The sequence below is a fragment of the Lepidochelys kempii genome, chromosome 1 (assembly GCF_965140285.1).
Source record: "Lepidochelys kempii isolate rLepKem1 chromosome 1, rLepKem1.hap1, whole genome shotgun sequence".
Taxonomy (NCBI): domain Eukaryota; kingdom Metazoa; phylum Chordata; order Testudines; family Cheloniidae; genus Lepidochelys; species Lepidochelys kempii.
In genome coordinates this window covers 16,445,203-16,468,701 of record NC_136380.1, presented here as the reverse complement: position 1 = coordinate 16,468,701, position 23,499 = coordinate 16,445,203, and the positions used below count along the sequence as shown (strand labels likewise).

Sequence of the window (23,499 nt, the reverse complement as noted above, 5' to 3'; positions counted from 1 at the left end):
CACTGGAAGAAAGAGGGGTAAAGAAATGCCAAAATGAAATTCCTAAAGGGTCTTGTAAGAGCCCCATAAGAGAATCTGGGTATGAGCAATCCATCGACTGTAGGGCCCCCAAGGATCTCAAGCAGGTATAGATGATGTGGAGGGCAAAGACTGGTGATTATTATTGTTGTTTGTATTACCGTAGCACCTATGAGCCCTAGTCACGGACCAAGAGCCTGCTGTGCTAGGCGCTGTACAAACACAGAACAAAGAGATGGTCCCTGCCCCCAAAGAGTTACAATCTAACTATAAGACAAGAGACAACAGATAGATGACAGACAGAGGAGGAAATACAAGAAAACACAGATAGTGCTGTCAGCAGGACAGACAGTGGTCTCAGCACATCCTCAGATTAAGCCAATTTTTTTCTAGGCAAGACGGCAAAGGAAAGTTTTGAAGGAGGGATGAGGTAGCTTTGCAGATGTTTACGGAAAGCACCTCCCAAGCATGAGGTGCAACATGGGAGAAAGCACGAAGGTGCTTGTTTGAAAATTTAACAAGAGGCCAATGGAGGCTAGGATCAATGCAATTGGAGGCGGAAGTCGACATCTTGATAGTGAAGGAGGGAGGATGGGAAGGGGGATATGCGACTTATCTTGACCTTCACAGCCTATGTTTGATAGGATAGAAAAGGGGGAGGCAGGGGAAGCAAGCAAAGAGGGGTAACATGGTCAAAGCAACAGAAACTGGGTATCCGCGAGGCAAGATTGCATTTGTCAAGGGCAGAGAGAAGGATAGAGCAGCAATCGATACGGGAGATGAGAGCCTGGACGAGCATTTTAGCTGCGCAGATGGCTAGGAAAGGCCATAGCTTGGAGAGGTTATGTAGAAGGAATCAGCAAAATTTAAATCTAGCTTGGATATCTTTCTAAGAGACATGCTTTAACTTAACTCAAAGTTTAGCTGATGCAGAAACCACTTGGTGAAATGCTATGGTGGGTGTCTGTAGGAGGTCAGGCCAGAGGGACTGTAATGATCCCTCTTGGCTTTAAAATCTATGACTACATGGTAATTACATCTCCCAACGTAGGAGCTCTGGGTGTGAACTAATCACTTTAGGCTCTGCTTTTTAATGCAGAAGCATGTGTTTCTTTTGCAAACGAGAACTCTGACAGGTTTCTTCCCACCTACAGTCTCCACCATGGTGCTCAGAGAACTGTGCTAAGCTACAATCTTATAATTCAGTAGGTGGCACTCTCCCTCTCAGTCAGTACTGAACCCACATAGTGTTAGGGGACACTATTACTGGATGTACCACCATCCATGTGAGATGTAAAACAGAGGTCCCAACAATCTGATCACTGAGTCTACATAGCTGCTGAGAGCTATTAAACAGCAGGTACTTTCCACCCAAGAGGGGCTCCATTTCAGCATGTAGGGTGATTTGATTCCTGTTTGGAAAGTACTTTGGGATCCCCTGGGATGGTAGGCACTATGCAAATATACCTTTAATTATTATAAACGAATGACTCACTCACAGAAATCGATTTGGTTTCCAAAAGGAGACTCTAGTGAAACGAGAAAGAATATTTGTTAAAAACCATTAAAGAGAAAGGCAGAATTCTGACACTGCCTGCTGTTAAATCCATCATTGCTTCCAATTTACACATTAGATCTGGCACATTAAAATGTTCTGGGTAGCCTAATTGCTTTTTTCTCTTGCACAAAAGCCAGGAGAACCAAGTTCAGAAACCTCAAAGGAGTATTAGAAACAGACAATTCCATGGCTGCTGCAAAATAAATACAACCTGGGCGAGAAAGATCAAGGCCATCACGTTACAGCAACAATGGAAATAGGATGCACAGACAGTGGATTAAAACACTGGTGGATTAAAACAAAGCTTGAATCCAGATGTCTGGCACAGCTGTTAAGAGGCTGAAAGGGTTAAACTGGGAGAGAAAGTTTCTTGGAGGAGAAGGTCAATCATATGACTCAGCTATATGATGGAATTCCCTTTATTGCCTCCAGAGATTTTGGGGCATTGGAGCCAGCCAGCACTGCCAGCTGGTAGTGATTACGCTCATGAGTGCTGAAACCAGGATAACTATTTAAAGCGCTTATACAGGTAGGGTCCGATTGCAAACTAAAAGGCTATTCTCTTCCCACTGCAGAAATTCCACCCCTCTAGAACCGGGGCTCCTACGGCTCAACATCTGGGCTTAATGGCATGACTCCGCATGCAATCTGGCACGACAACACACGCCACTTGGGGCAACTTCTAGAATTCAGTTGTCTGATCCCAGCACGGTACAGTAGGAAGTGTCTAGTAGGTCTTTAGCCTTCTGATCATAGGGGGAAATCCTGGTCCCATTGAAGTGAGAGGGAGTTTCGCCGTTTACTTCAATGGAGCCTAGATTTCACCCATAATGTCTAATCTTCACATTATGTTGCTAGCAGTACCCGAGTTCTTTCAAGGTTTGCGGTCTGCAGTGAAGCGGATACACTGCACTTGATTAAAGCCCATGTGGCCAGATTCCCTCCTTATAAACAAATACATTCAACAAAGCTGGAAACATACCGCACGCACAGCAAGCCAATACTGCTTTGTGTGCCCTCTCCCTCACGTGGTTTGCCCCACTAAACAAGCAGTGAGTCAACCAACTTGTTTTTCCACCTGTTCCTGGGAGACTCAGAACAGCTTGGGTGTTACCAGATCCACCGAACCACAAAAGAAACTACTTCACCCAGTTTCTACACAGAACATGGACTGACAGAAATCTAGGCTGGAAAGGACCTCAAGAAGCTGAGTCCATCTCCCACGCCCCACACTGCCGGGGGTTTACATACATCTCCTAATTAAACCATCCCTGACAGGTGTTTGCTTCAAGTGTAGACCAGCCCTAAGGGAGTGTCTGCACTGCATTGTAAATCTGGGTCTGCGGGACTTGTGCTTGCACACTCGGTGTTTCCAAGCCAGCACTTGCGGGTCCACTCTGCAATTGCTGGACCACGTTAAAACATCCATACTGCATTGCACAGACCTTCTGACTCAGGTCTGTGGCTTGAGCCGCATCCACGTTGCCAAGTGACAGGCGTTGGATCTGAGTCACAGCAGGTCCTAGGGCCCGTGTCCTGAGTGCTCACTAATCCGAGGAGACTGATGTGTGTGTGGATGGAAGGGGAGCTTGGGCTCAAACCTGAGTCAGAGCCCAGGCTTAGAGGGCAGTGTAGACATACCCTCCATGATCACACAAGAGGCCTGTTGCAGAGCAGGGAATAGGGTCTCCTGAGTCCAGCTCAATGCCCTGCCTGGACACAGCTTTTTGTGTAGACATTGTGAAGAAACTGTCTGTAAATCTCATTTGAATAAGGTTCCACTTGAAAAGGCTTTTGGCCTGGAGTGTTGGGGTTAAACCTAAGAGTCACTGGTTTCGCCTCACTGATGCAAATACCAACGGGACCTCCCACTTCTTAGCGCCACCTTTGCAAAATACTTAGAAGTTCCTCATTCCTCACACTGAACCATATATGAATTACTGGCCCATTACCAGACAGTTGCTGTGGATACAAACAACTCTGAGGAAGTGGGAAGAGAGCGAACAACAACAAACAGCCTAGAACAACGTTTGCTACCAGGGCATCCCTAGACATTTTGGTGCCCTACACAGCCCCCCTGCAGGGGGAGGGGTGGCCACAGGCCTCCGTGGTGGGGCCCTTTCAACCCCATCTCAATTCACTTCACTTCCACACTTGGATCTTACACCTTCATCACAGCTGGTGACACACAGCTGTCTTGAATCAGTTTCACTTTTCAGTTTCTCCTGTGCCATCACAATGCTTAAACATTTGGTTTCCTGACACCCCAGGGGCAAGTTTCTTTTCAACCCGGTTTCCACTGGAATTTAAAAAAAAAATTGCAGAAACGTTGTGTGGTCAACCTTTTTCTTGTTTTGTTTTGTTTTAAACCACAAAAGCTCAGAACAGGAGCATGTGGCCAGCCCCTGCTTATGCTCCAAAAGGGAACCAGCAACACAGTGCTGGGGAGAAACTATTCTTTATAAGAATATTTGTGTGCACAAAATTCACTTGTTTCATTACTGCAGCACCTCTTAGACAAATTATTTCAACTATCCAGAGATACCAAGGCCAGAAGGGACCATTGCAATCATCTCATCTGACCTCCTGCATAACCCAGATCACAGAACTTCACCTAGTAATTCCTGCATCCAGCCCTCCCTTCTGTTTGAGCCATAGCATATCTTTTAGAGAAATATCCAATCTTGGCTTATGGGGTGAGGAATTATCCTAGTGGTGGAACGAGCTCGTAAATTGCAGCTCAGGGATGGGAACCAAGAATCCCTGGGTTCTAATCCTGATGCTGTCAGGCTCCGATACTAATTAGCCTGCAGAATATTTTGCAAACACATAGCACTTTACAAGCATTACTTAGTTAGGACTCGTCACATCACCATCAGGTGAATAAATACTATTGTGCCCAGTTTGCAGAGAGGGGACGCTGAGGATCAAAGGCGTGGGCTACACTGGGGCGGGTTCGAACTAAGATACCCAACTTCAGCTGTTGGATCATATTAAAGAAGTTCTGTATTAAAATCACAAATGAGTTTGATTCCCCAGAGTTTAAATTCCAGGGTATTACTAATTAAGAGGTCTCTTGGTTTTTGGTACTCTTTCTCTCCCTCTATGTGTGAAACTTGCAAGCTGCTAACCGTGTTAGTACATTCTAAGACAGAGTCTGTTCTCAAAGCAGTTCACACAGAGAGAGACTCAAAGCAATACTCTAACAACAGAAACAACACCCAGAGACTCCCCGCCCTTTTGTTGTATTAACAATTGTGATTAAAATAGAGATAGAGGATGTATGTGGATGGATGCTTGGTGTGGATAATAACTGAATGATCAGGGAGGTGCCAGCCTAAGAATCCAGTGTCCATCGGCTGAAGAAGGCGTCAATTGGAAATAACCAGACGACCCCCACCCCGGAGGGCAGACTGGAATCCACCCAACAGCCTCAAGGATGGGAGAACCAAAGAACAAGATAACATCTTGGAGCCGTCAGGAATGTGCTATCTGCTGATTGATTCAGCAACAGCATGATGAAGCAATTCCCATAGACTGGCATAGGAAGAAATTCCTATAAAAATAGACTCTAAAAAGTGAGAACTTTGGGGTCTGATTCTGCAAACCAACTTCCAGGAGCATCAGATGAGCATCTGACAAGGCCCTGCTCCCTCCTCATGTCCAGGCCACCTGGCCAGTGGCTTGGCATGAGCAACTCTAAGGCTGGTAACTATGATAACAACCTTGCAGAACCTGTGTGTGTGGGTGTGTGTGTGTGTGTGTTTGTATGAATGAATGTGTGAATAAATATGAGATTGAATGGAATGTTATAGCTATAACTAACTGCTTACTATGATTCTTTCTGTATTCACAATAAATGTGGTATTTTGCCTTTTTCCCTTTAATAAGATCCTGCTGGTTTTTATTTTATTGGTACAACATTTTGGTGGAGAATTGCGAAAGGGGGAATATTGGTAAAAAACCTCAGTTATTGTAAATATTGGTGTGCACACCGCCAGCTCTAGTGAGCTAGGCATCTCTATTAGGTTAACCAGACCTGCTGGCCTCCAAGAAGGTAGCAGGGAACCTGCTGGCCTCCGAGAAGGTAGCAGGAAAAACAGATTAAACCAGACCTGCTGGCCTCCGAGAAGGTAGCAGGGGACCTGCTGGCCTCCGAGAAGGTAGCAGGAAAAACAGATTAAACCAGACCTGCTGGCCTCCGAGAAGGTAGCAGGAGACCTGCTGGCCTCCGAGAAGGTAGTAGGGAAAACAGATTAAACCAGACCTGCTGGCCTCCGAGAAGGTAGCAGGAGACCTGCTGGCCTCCGAGAAGGTAGTAGGGAAAACAGATTAAACCAGACCTGCTGGCCTCCGAGAAGGTAGCAGGGGACCTGCTGGCCTCCGAGAAGGTAGTAGGGAAAACAGATTAAACCAGACCTGCTGGCCTCCGAGAAGGTAGCAGGGGACCTGCTGGCCTCCGAGAAGGTAGCAGGAAAAACAGATTAAACCAGACCTGCTGGCCTCCGAGAAGGTAGCAGGGGACCTGCTGGCCTCCGAGAAGGTAGTAGGGAAAACAGATTAAACCAGACCTGCTGGCCTCCGAGAAGGTAGCAGGGGACCTGCTGGCCTCCGAGAAGGTAGCAGGGAAGAACAGGTTAACTGGACCTGCTGGCCTCCGAGAAGGTAGCAGGGAGAAACAGGTTAACCAGACCTGTTGCCCTCCGAGAAGGTAGCAGGGAGAAATAGGTTAACTGGACCTGCTGGCCTCTGGGAAGGTAGCAGGGGACCTGCTGGCCTCCGGGAAGGTAGCAGGGGAAAAACGCATAGATTAAGCTATGATTTCAGAATCTAGGCTGTGTCACTTGCTAAGTAATACCAGCAGTGACAAAGAGATTGAAATATCCATGTTAAGATGTTTAAAAGAAAACAGGGTAAGCCAGTACTAGAGGGAGAAATGGAGTCAGAAGGAACTCCAACCTCACCTTTTGTTAAAGAAATTACACCTTTTAAACAAATCCTTCAAAAATTTGGGCACAGTCCTTGGACTAAACAAGGCCTAGCTGATGTCTGCACTATTTCGGACCTAGAGGATAGATTGGCTCAGTATATCCTCATATACAAACCTTCTAGTGCTGCCAAAAGAGATGCAGCAGCAATTTGGTTGTTGTGGGAGGCATGTAAGGATTCTTCCCTCTGCTTGTCTTCATGTAAAGAGGAAAAGGCACAAATGGAAAAGGGAGCAGACAATTGGAAGGTGCTGGCTACAAATATCCAAAGCCAGCTGAAAATAGTGAAAGAGGCACTCCAGGAATACAAAAAGAGTGAAAAAGTTAACTCTGCAGAGGCTGGAGGGAGGCAGGTAAAGGGGGAGAAGGTCCTATGTACGGCACCCCCAGGCATAATTACAAAGAGAAAAGAGAGTAAAAAAAAAAAAAAAAAAAAAAAGTTAACTCTGCAGAGGCTGGAGGGAATTAAGCAGTTAAACTTTGTATTTCACCCAAACAACTTTTAACCGAAAATGTTAAAAAGGAAAAGTGTTAGAGCATTCTTGGTTTCTTTGCAGCCATTCTGAAAGAAAAATGGGCCCTTTTCCAAAGGAATGTCTGTAAATTAGCCAGGCAAAAATAAACTATCTGATTAAAATCATTTGACTGGACAATTTAGTCAAATTTGCTAAAAGAACATAAGAGGGTTCTATTGGAACTTAACTGCCTCAAATGTATAAAGGGAATGTAAGATGTAAAAAACAGAGCAGTGTGGAAGGGATGTTAAGGAAAAGAAAATGTGTATGTATCTGTCTGTGTGTGTGTAAATATGTAAAGTTCTAAGGACCAGTTAGTTTTGGTTTTTTTTAAATAATGCCACTAAAAATCCATTTGACTCTTTAATTCAAAGTTGCAAAACTGACAGACCTTTTTGCTAGACACAGGTAATTAGTGTTGTTTGGCTTTGGGATTTGGCATTTAACCCTTAAAAGGTAACTCAATGCTTTACAAAATTTAAAATGTTTTTAAGTTGTGGCTGCAGCAGGGCAGTCAAAATCAGGAGAATATAAAAAAAAAAATTTTTGGATTCTTTTTGTTTGTTTTTTGTTTGTTTGTTTTTGTAACAAAATAGCAGATGAGAGTTGTAGTAAAAAAAAAAATTAAAAAAGACAGTGCCTCTCTGAAGCAACAGCAGGGGTGAGGTGCACAAAACAAAAAGGAGCAATGTTAGAAACACTGAGTCTTAAAATGGCTCTGAGTAATCAGACTGTCACTTTGATAAAGGTACATGAAAACTCTGTAAGCAAAAAAAGAAATAGTGACACCTTATGTAAAAATGGATCTGGATAATGTTATAGAAGTTAAACTATGGAAGGAATGTGCATTTGCCCCAGAACATGTGCAGGGTATATTGTAGAAGGGGCAAAAGAAATGCAAACATACCATGCTACTTAATTAAAATGCTATTAGGGCTCCAAAGGGAGCCACAATAGGTTGGGTTTTCTTTTTCAGATTGCTGTGTGTTTTGGAAGCAGAAGTTAAAAGTAATCAAAACTCTGGTGAAAGTTGATTGTGTCCCTTTTAAGATAGAGTCTCTGAGCTGCTGATGGTTTTAAATCCAAAAGCAGGAAGTTTCTGTGAAAATGCAAATTACCTAAATGATAAAGGAAGGAAAGAACTAGCAGCACAAAGGAGCTGCAGATAAAGGACATACCTGGTCAGCAAACAAATTGTCTAAATAAAAGGCATGGGATAACAAGATAATTTTAATAAATTTAATGATAATAAGTATCCCTGTAACAACGTATAGTGTGTATGATTTTTGGAAAAATCCTTTAAGGTCGTATGGTAATGATGCTTCTCAGTTATTACCTGTAAATAAAACTTAAAGCTTAACACAGCAGGAAAAACATTATAAACTTGGTCTGCTGTATAAGAAGGAAAACTCAGGGATTTAATGACTAAACAGTGGGATAATTTCCCCATAACCCTTAAAAGATAAAAGCCTTTGAAACCTGGCCTGCCTATAGAACAAAAACAGGAAAATATGGAGGCAATTTCTCTGTTTTGCCTGCAATCAGCAAGGGTATTTGTAAAAGAAATACTTTAAGCAATAATCTGCCACCCCAAAAGGGGTAGAAACATGTTCTTTTTGTCTTTCAGAAAATCAGGAAAAGCTGCCAGCTGAAAAGCAACCCAATACCATGAATCTACTGTCACAATAGAAATTGTGTTCTGTGTTCTATGTTTTGTCTTGTGTTTTGTGTTGTTGCTAGCACTGTTGTGTGTTTAAAAAAAAAATATATACTGAAGACCTGCAGGAACTTAAAAATAAATTAAGCTTTCTGTCCCAGCTACAGGACAGCCTGATACAAAAACAAGTACATGCCAATGTAGACTTGGTCCAAATTGGTCTGGGTAACCTAAAAGGCCAATGGAATCTTTAGTAATGGCTTAATACTACCACATGGCTTATCCATAAGAAAAAAAAATATATTAGAAATAGGAAACTACACAGCCATAGCTATGGGATGCACTGAAATGCAGATACTTGCACTAGCTACTTTGGAACACAAAATGTTCTGGGTCATATTGGGAAATATTAAGGGTTTGATGCATTTGTTAAAAAAGAAAGAGATCATTGTTTGACACTTATCAATATGAATGGATGCAATATGTTTCCACTATTGTAAACCAGACTTGTTAATGGGAGAAATTGTTGTCAAAATTGCACACCAACAGTCCCTGGAGGCAAAGGTATTGAAGGTTAACCCTCTCCCCATATTACACATGGGATCCTTTTGGCTACCCTGGACCTTGAGCCAGTGGGCTGGGGAGGGAGGGAAGCTATTGGACACTAGAGGTTGTACCGAATGGACTCCTCAAAAGTGGGTGTGCCTCACCTTGCCTGTTGCCCCAGAACCTTGTAGTAAAGATACATCACTAGGATCATGTATGTGGCATGAATTGGAATCATAAACTCAAATTGCCTCACAGTACTTTCTCTTGAATAGGCTACATAGAAAGTGACACTGACGATTATAAATCTTAGTGTCAAAAGGGGGATTATGTTGGATCATATTAAAGAAGTTCTGTATTAAAATCACAAATGAGTTTGATTCCCCAGAGTTTAAATTCCAGGGTATTACTAATTAAGAGGTCTCTTGGTTTTTGGTACTCTTTCTCTCCCTCTATGTGTGAAACTTGCAAGCTGCTAACCGTGTTAGTACATTCTAAGACAGAGTCTGTTCTCAAAGCAGTTCACACAGAGAGAGACTCAAAGCAATACTCTAACAACAGAAACAACACCCAGAGACTCCCCGCCCTTTTGTTGTATTAACAATTGTGATTAAAATAGAGATAGAGGATGTATGTGGATGGATGCTTGGTGTGGATAATAACTGAATGATCAGGGAGGTGCCAGCCTAAGAATCCAGTGTCCATCGGCTGAAGAAGGCGTCAATTGGAAATAACCAGACGACCCCCACCCCGGAGGGCAGACTGGAATCCACCCAACAGCCTCAAGGATGGGAGAACCAAAGAACAAGATAACATCTTGGAGCCGTCAGGAATGTGCTATCTGCTGATTGATTCAGCAACAGCATGATGAAGCAATTCCCATAGACTGGCATAGGAAGAAATTCCTATAAAAATAGACTCTAAAAAGTGAGAACTTTGGGGTCTGATTCTGCAAACCAACTTCCAGGAGCATCAGATGAGCATCTGACAAGGCCCTGCTCCCTCCTCATGTCCAGGCCACCTGGCCAGTGGCTTGGCATGAGCAACTCTAAGGCTGGTAACTATGATAACAACCTTGCAGAACCTGTGTGTGTGGGTGTGTATGTGTGTGTGTGTGTGTTTGTATGAATGAATGTGTGAATAAATATGAGATTGAATGGAATGTTATAGCTATAACTAACTGCTTACTATGATTCTTTCTGTATTCACAATAAATGTGGTATTTTGCCTTTTTCCCTTTAATAAGATCCTGCTGGTTTTTATTTTATTGGTACAACACAGCTACGCTATTCGCATAGCTGAAGTCCAAGTATCTTAGTTCGACTTACCTGGCCCTCCTCACGGCGGTGAGTCGACCGCGGCAGCTCCCCCATCAACTCCGCTTACTCCTCCTACCGAGGCGGAGTACAGGCGTTAATTCGGGGATCGATTTATCGCATCTAGACGAGACGCGATAAATCGATCCCCAAGAGATCGATCACTACCCGTCAATGCAGTAGGTAGTGAAGATGTACCCAAAGAGGTTAACTGCCCAAGTCACAAACCAAATGTCAGAATCAGAATCCAAATCACCCGAGTCCCAGTCTAGTGGCTAGATGAGACAAATGAAAATGGGTATGTCTGTTTCACAGGCATCTCAAGTCAGTTTCAGTAGCGGTTTCTCCTGTGCTCTCACAATGATTCAGCGCTGGGGTTCCTAACACCACAGGGGCAGGTTTCGCTTCAAACCTGTTGACAATGGAATCTTAAACCAAATAAATAAATAAATACCTGCAGAATCATGTATGGTGGGCTTTGGTGTGATAAGCGGATTTTTTTAAACCACAAAACCTTACAATTTGGACTCAAGTGGAGTGTAATTAACTAATGTTTGTGAAGCGCATTAAGATATTCTAATGAAAGTTTCCAGGAGCCTGATCCAAAACCCACTGAGATCAATGGCAAAACTCTCTCCGGCTTCAGGAGGCTTTGGATCAGATCCTGTTACTAACAACAGTGTCATTAGCACCTCACACAGCTAGACACTTGCAGACCCGTTGTCTAGACAGAGCGTATGGAGACACAACACTCGCTATTGCTGAGGGGCAGTTTCATCAGGCAGTTTTAACATTGCAAGTGGGGACACCAATTTCACCTACGTGACATGTTTGGACAAGTTAGGGTCCTAACCATCCTGGCCCTGCAGCCCCCTGTGCACCAGTTAGGCTGGCATAAAGGGGGTGCAGGACATGCTTACAAGTCTCTGTAGCTGGGGCACACATCGGGGAGATGCTCTGGGGCAGGGCGCGGGTGAACCAGAGGGGCAGGAGGGGGCATGCAAAGGCAGACTTGCTCCTCAGTGATTCTATGCCATGCCAAGCTGTGACCCAGGAACTTCTGAATGCAACTAGCAGAGGGCCTAAGGGGTGCATCAGGGTTACAGGAATCCCCTGCACCTGGGATTTACATTCTAGTTCACCAAAGCGGGTCATGTAAGGTGTCTAATGAAACCTTGTGTCTTCATCCCCACTGCAAGCTGTATGTGTGGGAACAGATGAGGAGTTAGAGAACATCATTTTAAGTGTGTGTATACCTAGGTCTGTAGTTAAAAAACAGGCCACGCAAAGGCAGCGCGTCTTGATACAAACTCCTCCAGACAGGGGATGGGAGACACTTATCTGGGCGGGCGCTGTGTATTGCATGGCATTAGACCGAAGTCTCTGAGCATTCTAAGTCAAATGCTAACAAAGAGCTGGCAGAGACTTCAGAAGGAAGCTAACAGGAGGAGAAAAGAAAAGGAGTACTTGTGGCACCTTAGAGACCAACCAATTTATTTGAGCATAAGCTTTCGTGAGCTACAGCTCACTTCATCGGATGCATAAAGTGGAAAATACAGAAGATGTTTTTATACACACAAAGCATGAAAAAATGGGTGTTTACCACTACAAAAGGTTTTCTCTCCCCCCACCCCACTCTCCTGCTGGTAATAGCTTATCTAAAGTGATCACTCTCCTTCCAATGTGTATGATAATCAAGGTGGGCCATTTCCAGCACAAATCCAGGGTTTAACAAGAATGTCTGAGGAACACTGGGGAGGGGGAAAAGGGGAAATAGGTTACTTTTTATAATGAATCAACCATTCCCAGTCTCTATTCAAGCTTAAGTTAATTGTATCCAATTTGCAAATTAATTCCAATTCAGCAGTCTCTCGTTGGAGTCTGTTTGAGGATTTTTTGTTGAAGGATAGTCACTTTGAGATCAGAATACAGAATACTTTTTGCGAATACAGACTAACACGGCTGTTACTCTGAAACCTAACAGGAGGAGGTAACCAGTGAGGGGTGGGGGAACCTATCAAGATAAACAGCGGGAGATGGGGGAGAACCTATCTTGAGGTGAGCAACAAAGGTCTGTTCTGGTATATTCAGGTGTGCAAACAGACATCCTGGCATCCTTCACCTAGTAAGTAAACTGACAGCAAGTTTGCTTCAGGAAAAAGGGATCTCAGTCAGGCTTGGTGGCAAATGCCAAAGAGAACTTTGGGCAAGATCAACTTCTTTAGCCGAGAGGTTAATCATTGGTCTCTAGAACGCATGTTACGATTTTGCTTTCTCCGTAACCATTTTCCCATCTCTCCTACGGGTTATTATTTGAACCTCATTTCCTTTTGTTTTATAATTGAACTCAAGTGCTGTGTGTAACACAGCAGCAGTGATCTAAGGTAAAGCCAGGGTACACTGTCCCACTGGGATCACAGGATCTGGGATTTCTGTGGGTATCCAGCGATCGGGGCTGGATACCACGGGGGAAACTTTGAAGGGACTCAGAGACTGGGGTGCATCTGTTATCAACCTGCAAGGCAAAGAGGGGGCTGGTGGAGCACAGAAGAGAGTGGCTGACAGGTTGGCTGTGTTAGGGGGCTGACACCCAGCTTGTACAGACAAGACTCCTTTGTGCTGGAGGCAGGTAGCAAGAAAGTGATTCTCAGCCCTGAGATGCATCACACAAGTCCCCACGGGGGGATTTGAAATAGGGGCATGAGTTAGGGCAGCTTTCAGGGCTGGTGCAGCCCCAGTGACCCCTGCATGGGGGAGGCCATTTGCACCTCCTCTCTGTCCTTGCGCTACACCTCCCCTGCCATACACAGAGCTGGCGTAAGCATTTCCACAGGGGCACTCTGCCTTGCCACGAGTGTCGCTCCCCTCCTCTTACCAGCACTCGGGATATGCGGAAAGAGCAGGACCCGGGCTCCATGCACAGCTCTGACAATGGCAGGATATCCTCCGCCCAAGAAGCGCTTCCTCCTAGGGAGTCACTGGAGGGCACATTCCTGGCATTCACTCACCAGCCGCCAAGCCGCGCACAGGCAGAGCCCGTGGACACGGCTGGCACCCAGTTCTAGACCCCCCCGCAATGCGCTGCTATCTCCTGGGAGCTGCTATTTCTCCGAGAGATGCTGAAGGAGGAAGTGATCGCAATGATGCAGTCCTAGGCCCCGATCCGAAACCCACCACAGTCAGCAGAAAGTCTCCCATTGACTTCAAGGGGCTTTCATGGTTGTTTAACCCTTCTGTTGCAACAGCGCCTGAAGGCCTCAACCAGGGAAGCCCCGTTGTGCAAGGTACTGTGCAAAGGTATGGTAAGTGATGGTCCCCGGCCCACGGAGCTGACAGTGTGAACCACAAGACCGAACAGGGGAACATGAACAAACGGAGTGAGAGAGACAACAAGTCTGACAGGATGTGCACAATGCTCAGCAGCAATGCTTCCGCAGTTAGCAGTAGAGGCAGGTGTGCTAATGGACAGACCCTTGGACTGGACCTCGGCAGACTTAGGAGGTACAGTAGTACAATAATAAATAATCACCACCCCCTAGGAGCTCTAGTCAGGGCCAGGACCCCATTGTGCTAGGTGCTGTACAAACACAGAACAAAAAGCTGGTCCGCGCCTCAAGGAGCTTTCAGTCTCTTCCAGCTCAGCCACTGGCCTGCTGGGTGACTTCGGGCAAGTCATGTCCCACCCTGTGCCTCAGTTTCCCCATCTGGTAAAATGGAGATCGCAATACTGGCCTTCTTTGTAAAGTGCTTTGAGATCTACTGATGAAAAGCGCTGAGTAAGAGCAACGTATTTATTTAGCAAGTTGCAGTCTCCTGCCTGTATTCTGGGACTGGGACTAGGGCATGGTGGTGGTTTTACGGATTGTGACTTGGAGCTTTTCGCACTCCTAAGGGAGAGAAAGCAGGAAAGTGCTTGTCAAAGAAAAGCGGACTCAGGCAATAGAGGCTCAAATCTCGGGAGTCAAGATAATAGGATGCAGAGGGAAAGTAGGGATAAACTGTAGAGGGTTTTGTAAGTGAGGACAAGGTATGTTTGACAAGGTGAAGGGGCAGGGGGGCAATGGAGGGATTTAAAGATGGAGTGACAATCAGAGCGACAGGCCAAGAAGATGATCTTAGCTGCAGCATTGTGAATGGGCTGGAGGGATGGCAGGAGCCAGCTAGGCTAAACAGCAGGAGATGAGGTCAAGCCCTGAGATGAAGGCTTGGACAAGACCTTTGGCAGCATGGGCACAGAGCTGCTGTCTGATTGCTGAGTGGTTGTGCAGGAAGAAGTGACAGCTGGAGACACAACCTGGATGTGTGGGGGGCGGGGGAGAGAGAGAATGATGGCAGAGTCAAAGACAAAGCCAAGATTATGGGCTTGAGTGACAGGGAAAACTATGGTGCTTTCCACCGTGGTAGAGAAAGGATCCTCTGAGCAAAGACCAGGTCCCCGTAGTCCTAGATGCTGCACAGACAAGCCACTAGGAAGACAGTCCCTTGGACTGGACCCAGAGAGCTCACAATCTGCATATCAGCGAGAACACACATGGAATGGGAGCCGGCCAGGAGAATAAGGCTACGGACAGAAACATCTAGCAGAAAAGCGGAAAACCCAACTCGTTGTCTGCCTGCCTGGTGCCGGATGGGAGGGATAGCAGTGGAGTTGTGTCTGCTCGGCACGCCAGAAAAAGTAGGTCTCTGGCTTCTTGTTTGACAGCACCAACCTGTGAAGTGGGGATAAAACCTGCCTCCCCCGCCACACTGTCGCCAACGAGCTGTATGCGAGGTGCTCGGACAATATAAAGTCCTAGAACTCTGCAGTGAGATATCGACCATGTGGTCCCCTGCGCTCTGAAGTGTAGCCGTTTGCCTCACACCCTGCCCGCATCTGCTACGCTCAAGCCACAGCTTCCTTTCTGTGCCGCCATCCAATTTGTAACAGCAAAACCACCTTCCCGTGGAAGAGCTGGCTGCACGGTGCAGAAAAGGGAGGGATGAAGATGTGCCGAGGGGTGAGGAGGGGGAAAGTTGGGAGTTCAGAGCAAATGTATCTGCCATACAGTAGCATCTACCATCTATCCAACTGAGATCAAGACCCAGTAAGCTGGGTGCTGTACATACATAGGTACACACACGCACAATATAATTAGACAAGACAGGCAAGGAATTGGCAGGGGAAACAGTGGCCCAGAGAGGTGAAGTGACTTGCCCAAGGACACCCAGGGGGTGAGTGGCAGAACATGGAGTGCAGAGACCCCGCCCCGTGCTGTACCTGTTGGACCACACTGCGCCAAGCAAGACCAGTCCCCTTCCCTTTGGAGATCTGGGGGTTCTTTGAGTCTGAAATTCAGGGGGAACCCTTGGGAAGAGGCAAAAGCCAAGCTCAAAGCAGCAAACAAGTTTCCACGAAACTCCCAGCTCCTTCCAGCCCAGTTAACCTGTCTGGATCAGCTAAGCCTGTCGGCAACAGCCTCTCCCCCACACAAGAGAAACCTGTGCAGGGCAGGAATTACCATACCTTCCTTCCCAGCTGTTCTGTCAGGGGAAGGGGAAGGAGTTCCTCCTGTGCCTTGTGTAGGAGCAGGGTGCTTCACACATCTCTGCACATCCAGATGCCCAAACCACCCCCCACTACAATGCTGGCATTAGCTACCCGCTGTGTCTGTGCGGTAGCAGCCGGGCAGTAGCCCCAGTGGGAACTAACCCATTAACCCTGCTCAGGTATCAGAGGGATCTGCAGCGGGAGCTTGGCATGGAGCATAGCTCTTCCCCCTGAATGCCCAGGAAGCAAACACTCTGCCTAGCTCCCCTAAAGCCTGGTGTGACGGGAAGGCTCCTTCTCCTTTCTGGCTCCACCCCGCACACCCCAACGGAGAGGCCATAATGGCCCACCTCCGAGGACCGTTCCTCTTTGCTGTGCACAGAGGCTGTATATACAGCACACGTGGCCTAGAGGGCTGCTCCAAAGCCCTACGCACATATCAGAATTTGGGAGAAGCTATTATGATTCCCCCTCACCCCTATGACTTTTGATCTAGAGCTCAAGATGCAGCATACAACCAGTAAAGAACCATCTATTACTGAGCTCTGCAGCTGGATAAACCTCCCTTGGAAAATACACTTCTTGGCGTATCAATTCCTCATCTCCTCCCTCTGTGCTCTTGGCAGCCCTGACCCACTTGCTTCATGACAAGCCAGTTAATAATTACAAGCAGCAGCAGGAGCCGTAAAAGAGAGAGTGAGCCCACGAAGCACACATTCTGAGCATGCCCGTAACTCCCCAGGGCTTGTAACAAATCACAGCTCTGGTAAATTACAGGAATCTTCTTCCAGGCCTCACTGTACAGACACAGAGACAGTCCATACCCAGAGAGCTTTCAATCCGGCTTGAGACAAGACACAAGGGAATGTCACAAACGAGCATTTGGATAATTATATTCTGGGAGGAAAAGGGGCTGGGGACTATGACCTGGAGGATATTCAGACCCCCTATATATAAACATCTCTTCCCATCCACATTCAGATTGTGTGGACACGCACACCCGTTCACCACCTAAAGACACCCAAGAGGAAAAGGCCTTTGAGTCTCTCTTCTGCGCTGGGGTAATGGGACTGTGATATTCCCGGAGTCTCAGTTCAGCCTGAGGGTCATGCCCTAAAGAGCTTATGGTCTAGATCATTTGGCATCTAGCAGACCTGATTACTTATTAGCCTATTGTAATCACTAGCTATCCCCTGACTTATGCTTTGCTTTGAATACAGGCCAGTTGTGTTACTTACAAGCTGTTAGATATGTCCAGCCTGGCTGTGGTGGTTTCCCAGGAACTCCCTGTTAGTACCCATATGGGTTACCCTTGGCAATACAGGGATGTTGTCTTTGTAGGTGTGGACTGAACATACACTTGTATTATCTACTGCAAAAGAATCTCCCATTAAAGCTAATGGAAAGAGCCTCATTGTCTACAAAGGGAGCAGGACTGGGCCCCTACAGACACCAGTCCGGACCAGTAGTTCTCAACCAGGGGTACGCATACCCTTGGGGGTACTCAGAGGTCTTCCAGGGGATACATCAGCAGGCTCCATAATAAGCACTAGCAAAGTCAGCACAAACTAAAATTTCATCCAATGACCAGTTTATACTGCTCTATATATGATCACTGACATGTAAGTACAGTATTTATATTCCAATTGATTTATTTTATAATTATATGGTAAAAATGAGAATGTCGGCCATTGTTCAGTAATAGTGGGCTGTGACACTTCTGTACTTTCGTGTCTGATTTTGTCAGCAAGCAGGTTTTAAATCAGGTGAAACGTGCGGGTATGCAAGGCAAATCAGCCTCCTGAAAGGGGTACAATAGTCTGGAAAGGTTGAGAGCCGCTGGTCTAGACATTCGACATATACTGTTCAGATAATTGAGGCATGAGGGCAAGGGGAATGGTTCAGGTCAGGCAGAAGAGCTTTTAGTGGAAATAATGGACTTTGGGGACCAGGACTGAGAGGTCTGGGGTTCAGATAACTGAAGTTTCACTGTTCCAGAGAATTCCTAGCATAGATAAACTATAGCACATGGCTATGCCCACGCTGAACCTCCAATTACCCTTGGTCCCACTATTGTAAAAATCATTTACAGAGCCGTAAATATCCATGCTGCTAGCTCAGTGCCAAAGAGATCACAGGTCACTGTTTTAGGACCACAACACTGAAGAGTTGATAGGGCACATTACTAGCCACTACAATGGACAGCATTTGACACATATACCACACCACGGCAGCTCCTGATACAAGGAAGTTCCAGGCTGTCTGCAGACTCAGGCAGACATCCTTGCCGCAGGTCACATCTTGAAGACTTTCCTTGCAACTCCAAAGGCTAGAGAGAGTTTCATTCTTCTTTCAAATGAAAACAGAGCCAACGAAGACCAAGCTGTCAGACTCATGGGGAAGCATCTGCTCAGCTCAACCTTTAGTAGTGACTCACTGCCCAATGCCAACACAGGCTTGGCGTAACTACAATGGGTGCACTCCCCTAATTAAGAGTTGATAGATATCTAAATTGGCTTAGTCACCATGGCGATACATGCTCTGTTTATCCAGCTCTGCATCCTTGCAGGACCGCCCTCAGCTGTTTTCCTCCCACAGGTGTGGCAGGGCCATGAATTTTTTTCCCATTGGTTAAATTATGCAGCACTATAGACCTAGGGAGGTGTCCTCTGGTTCAGGACATTCCCAGAGTTCCAGGATCTCTGCATCCAGGGTTTTAGCTCAACCCTTGTAGGCCAGTCACAAAGTCCAGATCCAGGTGAGACCATCTCCCAGTGTTTGGGGATGGTTCTGGCTAACCCAACAACTCTAGTGTAAAACCTTCCCCAAGCCAGGCCCCCCGGTGAGAGTCTACTATGTACATAGGTTTCAGAATAGCAGCCGTGTTAGTTTGTATTCGCAAAAAGAAAAGGAGGACTTGTGGCACCTTAGAGACTAATCAATTTATTTGAGCATAAGCTTTCGTGAGCTACAGCTCACTTCATCAGATGCATACATAGTAGACTCTCACTGGGGGCCTGCAACGTACATTGCCCCAGCCCATGTTACAGCAGTTTCCGGGCTGAAAAGTTCTTCCTGCCCTTTCTGCACTCCACAGCTCACACCATGCTGGACAGCAGGGCCTGCATTCCCACTACGGATCCATGCATTTATTCTTTGGCCACCCCAGCCAGGATGGAGGGAGAACGTACCGGGCTGAGGAGAGTGTCTGAGGATCATACCTATCACGTTAAGGCCATATGCGCAGTGGCATGCCACGGGAGGTGCACCAGGCTCTGTCTATGGGACACAACGGGGGCATAGCCTTGTTTGTGGCTGGGGGGCATCTACGGCAAAGGGCCGCACCGCACGCGGTGACACATTGCTTTGGGAATGGGCCGCCCAGGTCCCTGCCCCCACGTGACACATTTTACGTAGCTCTAAGGAGCCGTTCCCCTTACCTACGCACAGCTCATGTGGGCGTGGCCGTGTGCCCTCGCCTAGGATTTGTGGGCATGGCAGGATGCCGTACCCCTGCCCAGGCTGCAGTGTGGCAGGGCATTTTCCTGCACGGGTTTGTTGAGGCTTCTCCTTAGCATTTCCCCTCAACATGGCGGCCCAGAGCAGCACGCGTGGGCTTTGCTAGCTGCTAAGCACACCCACCCTGAGCTTTCAGAGTAGCAGCCGTGTTAGTCTGTATTCACAAAAAGAAAAAGGAGTACTTGTGGCACCTTAGAGACTAACAAATTTATTTGAGCATAAGCTTTCGTGAGCTACAGCTCACTTCATCTGAGCTGTACATCATTGCAGGGTACAGGCCAGCTCTTCCCTTTCACCACCCCTTCCAATGACGGGCATTCACTTTACAGCAACTCTGGGGCAACTTTAGTGGAGCAAAAGTCACCTACCTGTTCTGGTGTCACCTGAGTGAACAGAGGAAGGTTTATAAAGGGGCAGTAACTCCATGTACTGAGACTTTAACCACACAGCAGCAACCCCCCTGCAGGCCTTGTGCACTAGCCACCTCCCTGACAGCCACACGGCACCTTGCTCCCACATGTAACTAGAGAGAGAATCAGGCCTCAAACAGTTACTCAGGTGACGGGCTGCTTCTCACAGACTTTAAGGCCAGAACTGACTATTGTGATGATCTAGTGAGTCTGACCTCCTGCACATTGCAGGCCCCAGAACCTCACCCACCCATTCCTGTGATAGACCCCTAATCTCTGGCTGAGTTACTGAAATCCTCAGATCATGATTTTAAAACATCAAGTTACAGAGATCAGAGTAACAGCCGTGTTAGTCTGTATTCGCAAAAAGAAAAGGAGTACTTGTGGCACCTTAGAGACTAACCAATTTATTTGAGCATAAGCTTTCGTGAGCTACAGCTCACTTCATCAGATGCATCACGAAAGCTTATGCTCAAATAAATTGGTTAGTCTCTAAGGTGCCACAAGTCCTCCTTTTCTTTTTAAGTCACAGAGAATCCACCATTTCCGCTAGTTTAAACCTGCAAGTGACTCCTACCCCATGCTGCACAGGAAGGTGAAAACCCCCCAGGGTCTCTGCCAATCTGCCTGGGGGAAAATTCCTTTTGGACCTCAAATATGGAGACCAGTTAGACCCTGAGCATGTGAGCAAGACCCAGCAACCAGATACCGGGGAAAGAATTCTCTGCAGTAACTCAGAGCCCTCCCCCTCACACCATCTAGTGTCCCATCTCCTGCCATTGTGAATAAACGTTGTAGGCGGTGTTAAAAAGATTTCTCCAGGACTCCACAGAAGTCTTATCCCTGTGTGGATAAGAAGCAGCCACCTGCATGGGCCAGGGTGAAGAGGGCTTAACTCATCATATTTCAAAGACTTCTGCTAATCTACAGCAATTTAGCATGGCCAGCACCTCCTCCCACTCCTAGGGAAGTCAGCAGGACATTTTACAGAATCCATAAAGACCCACAGCGACCTACAAACAACAAAAGCAGAGAGAGAGAGAGAGAGAGAGAGAGAGAGAGATCTGAGCTGCAAACTTGGGACCTACCTGTCATAAAGCTTGGGAGTTGGTTTGGATCAAGGATTTTGGGTCAGGCTGACATCTGAGCAATAGTTCCTAGGGGTCAGGAGTTCCTCACACAACAGTCCCTAAGAGAGAGAGAGGGGAAGAGGGTATTGTAGTTCAGGCACTGGACCCGGTCCAGGAGACCTGGGTTAAATTCCTGGCTCTGCCACAGATTCCCTGTGTGACCTTGGGCAAGTCACTTAGGTTATGTCCACACTTAGCCCAGGCTCTAACTCAGGTTTGAGCCCAAGCCCCCTTTCCATCCACACATGAATGAGCCTAACACGGGCCAGCAAGCATTCAGGTCCTGGGTCCTAGAACTCTGCTAGGGCTTGGATCAGTGCTCAAGTCCCACTATGACTTGGGTCCAAACCCGGTCATTTTGCAGTGTGGACACAGCTCACGCCACAGAGCTGAGTCAGAAGATCTGCATAGTCAAGTATGGACGTATTCGTACAGCTGTGTGACCCTCGTCCAGAAATTGTAAACCTTGATTTACAAGGCAGCGTGGACACTCAAGCTCGGATTTGGGAACACAAAGTATACAAGTACAAGTCCACAGACCTGGGTGTACAATGCAGTAGACGTACCCACAGTCTTGGGGCTTGTCTGTACAATCTCTTAGCTCGCGGCAAGCTGAGGTGTAACTGCCTTGCCCTGGGTGTCTGTGCGGACCCTTCTGCTGCAAACTACAAGTTCCCTAGTGCAGTTTGGTCCACTCCTGTTTCCAAGCAGAGTGGATCAAAGTGCACGAGGGAGCTTTTAGTGCATGGCAGCAGGACCCACATGGACACGTAGTGTATGGCACACTAGTGCGAGGTAGACTGACACCCCAGCTTGCCACAAACACAAGTTCGTATAGACAAGCCCTCAGACCCTCAGGGCATGGCGGCACTGTAATAGAAGACCTGTGGGTGGCCCTGGCCATCTGACTCAGGCTGGCAGGAGGGTGGGGGCTCCAGGGCTATAAAAATGCAGTATAGACATTCAGGCTCCCCCCTCACAGGGTCCTAAAGCCCAAACGTCCACACTGAAAGTTTATAGCCTCCCAGCCCAAGCCCCACGAGCCCAAATCAGCTGACTTGGGCCAGCCGGGGGCCATACCGGGGCTCCTTTATCACTTTAGCACAGTGTAGATGGTACCCTCTGTTCCCCACCTGTAGAAAGGAGATAATACGTCTGGGGTCTGTTTGCACGGTGACCTCCCCAAGGTCTGTCTCTTACTATGTGCACTTATGCACCTAGCACAATGGGGCCCTGATCTCCGACCGGGCCCCCTGCTGCTACCGTGACACAAATAAACACAAGCCGGCTGCGTGAGGCTATGTTACCTTCCCCTTGTCGGGGGCGTGGAGAACCCCAGCTACGGCTCTTTTAAACAAAGGAACCAAGGTACGCTCAGTGGATGCTGACAGGAATTTACCTTCTCTCAGTGGGGGTCTGTCAAGGTTCCTCCCCCACTCTGAACTCTAGGGTACAGATGTGGGGACCTGCATGAAAAACCTCCTAAGCTTATCTTTACCAGCTTAGGTCAAAACTTCCCCAAGGTAACAAATATTACCCCCGTTGTCCTTGGAATGGCCGCTACCACCACCAAACTAATACTGGTTACTGGGGAAGAGCTGTTTGGACGCGTCCTTCCCCCCAAAATACTTCACAAAACCTTGCACCCCACTTCCTGGACAAGGTTTGGTAAAAAGCCTCACCAATTTGCATAGGTGACCACAGACCCAGACCCTTGGATCTTAAGAACAATGAACAATCCTCCCAACACTTGCACCCCCCCTTTCCTGGGAAATGTTGGATAAAAAGCCTCACCAATTTGCATAGGTGACCACAAACCCAAACCCTTGGATCTGAGAACAATGAAAAAGCATTCAGTGTTTTACAAGAAGACTTTTAATAAAAAATAGAAGTAAATAGAAATAAAGAAATCCCCCCTGTAAAATCAGGATGGTATATATCTTACAGGGTAATTAGATTAAAAAAACATAGAGAACCCCTCTAGGCAAAACCTTAAGTTACAAAAAAGATACACAGACAGAAATAGTTATTCTATTCAGCACAATTCTTTTCTCAGCCATTTAAAGAAATCATAATCTAACACATACCTAGCTAGATTACTTACTAAAAGTTCTAAGACTCCATTCCTGTTCTGTCCCCGGCCAAGACGACTACAGACAGACCCTTTGTTCCTCTCCCTCCTCCCAGCTTTTGAAAGTATCTTGTCTCCTCATTGGTCATTTTGGTCAGGTGCCAGCGAGGTTACCTTTAGCTTCTTAACCCTTTACAGGTGAGAGGAGCTTTCCCCTGGCCAGGAGGGATTTCAAAGGGGTTTA

At 46.8% G+C, this 23,499-nt stretch overlaps 1 protein-coding gene across 7 annotated transcripts in view; it reads right to left on the bottom strand.

Annotated features, from left to right (window-relative positions):
* Window positions 1-23,499, bottom strand: part of CAPN5 (calpain 5) — a 148,062-nt gene that overhangs the window by 108,296 nt on the left and 16,267 nt on the right. For 5 of the 7 annotated variants that reach the window (XM_073335229.2, XM_073335258.2, XM_073335275.2 and 2 more), the window contains exon 2: window positions 21,143-21,243. The exons of 1 other annotated variant lie outside the window; for it this stretch is intronic. The gene's annotated coding sequence lies outside the window, so the exon portion shown is untranslated. Of the gene's footprint in view, window positions 1-21,142; window positions 21,244-23,288; window positions 23,460-23,499 lie in introns of those variants that run through there. One more of the 7 variants, XM_073335244.2, reaches the window with a different exon arrangement.